This window comes from Oncorhynchus tshawytscha, linkage group LG05, assembly GCF_018296145.1.
Source record: "Oncorhynchus tshawytscha isolate Ot180627B linkage group LG05, Otsh_v2.0, whole genome shotgun sequence".
NCBI classification, from domain to species: domain Eukaryota; kingdom Metazoa; phylum Chordata; class Actinopteri; order Salmoniformes; family Salmonidae; genus Oncorhynchus; species Oncorhynchus tshawytscha.
Window position 1 is genome coordinate 62,698,436 of NC_056433.1, and position 1,753 is coordinate 62,700,188.

General features: G+C 39.0%; 1 long non-coding RNA gene across 1 annotated transcript; it reads right to left on the reverse strand.

The window, feature by feature from the left end:
* Positions 1–1,008: 1,008 nt before the first annotated feature.
* Positions 1,009–1,473, reverse strand: LOC121846603. Its single transcript, XR_006083525.1, has 3 exons — positions 1,293–1,473; positions 1,075–1,256; positions 1,009–1,031 (listed from the first exon to the last, which is right to left on the reverse strand). It is a non-coding gene; the product is annotated as an uncharacterized LOC121846603 (long non-coding RNA).
* Positions 1,474–1,753: the final 280 nt, after the last annotated feature.

Consider the following 1,753-nt stretch of genomic DNA (forward strand, 5'->3'; position numbering starts at 1 on the left):
CCTACAGAGAGATGAACCTAGAGAAGAGTCCCCTAAGCAAGCTGGTCCTGGGGCTCTGTTCACAAACACAAACAGACCCCACAGAGCCCAAAGACAGCAGCATAATTAGACCTAACCAAATAATGAAAAAATAAAAAAATAATGACTTGACACACTGGAAAGAATTAACCAAAAAACAGAGCGAACTGGAATTCTATTTGGCCCTAAACAGAGAGTGCATAGTGGCAGAATACCTGACCACTGTGACTGACCCAATATTGAGGAAAACTTTGACTATGTACAGACTCAATGATCATAGCCTTGCTATTGAGAGAGGCCGCCGTTGGCAGACCTTGCTCTTGAGAGAAGATTAGGTTATGTGAACACTGACCACAAAATTAGGTTGAAACTGAGCTGCACTTCCTAACCTGCCATATGTATGACGATATTAGAGACACATATTTTCCTCTGAAATGACAAGATTTGTGACCTATTGTCAAAAGAAAAAGGCAACCATTGAAGCCCAAATACCATTGTAAATACAACCCATATTTATGTTTATTTATTTTTCATTTTATACTTTACAACACTGTACTTAGACATAATTTAACATCTGAAATGTGTCTATGATTTTGAAACCTTTGTAATGTTTACTGTTTATTTCATATTTTTCACTTGCCTTGGCAATGTAAACATACTGTATGTTTCCCAATGTAAACATACGGTATGTTTCCCAATGTAAACATACGGTATGTTTCCCAATGTAAACATACGGTATGTTTTCCCAATGTAAACATACGGTATGTTTTCCCAATGTAAACATACGGTATGTTTTCCCAATGTAAACATACGGTATGTTTTCCCAATGTAAACATACGGTATGTTTTCCCAATGTAAACATACGGTATGTTTTCCCAATGTAAACATACGGTATGTTTTCCCAATGTAAACATACGGTATGTTTTCCCAATGTAAACCTACGGTATGTTTTCCCAATGTAAACCTACGGTATGTTTTCCCAATGTAAAACGGTATGTTTTCCCAATGTAAACCTACGGTATGTTTTCCAATGTAAACCTACGGTATGTTTTAAACCTACGGTATGTTTTCCCAATGTAAACCTACGGTATGTTTTCCCAATGTAAACCTACGGTATGTTTTCCCAATGTAAACCTACGGTATGTTTTCCCAATGTAAACCTACGGTATGTTTTCCCAATGTAAACCTACGGTATGTTTTCCCAATGTAAACCTACGGTATGTTTTCCCAATGTAAACCTACGGTATGTTTTCCCAATGTAAACCAATGTAAACCTACGGTATGTTTTCCCAATGTAAACCTACGGTATGTTTTCCCAATGTAAACCTACGGTATGTTTTCCCAATGTAAACCTACGGTATGTTTTCCCAATGTAAACCTACGGTATGTTTTCCCAATGTAAACCTACGGTATGTTTTCCCAATGTAAACCTACGGTATGTTTTCCCAATGTAAACCTACGGTATGTCCCCCATGCCAATAAAGTCATTTGAGCCTTGGGTGTTCCTGTAACACAAGCTCTCCACGTTACTCAATAACCACAATGGAATCTCACACCGGAACCTAGCTTCCTAATCTGACTTCGGAGTTTGCCATCGAAATGTCTTCCTCCTCCTTTCCCTGAGTCCTAAGAAGGAATGTCTCTGACTGACAGGGGGATAAAACACCCTTGCTCCCTCTTTCCTCTCTCCTCACAACATATCATTTCCTCACCCCCTATCCCACCCTCTCGCCTC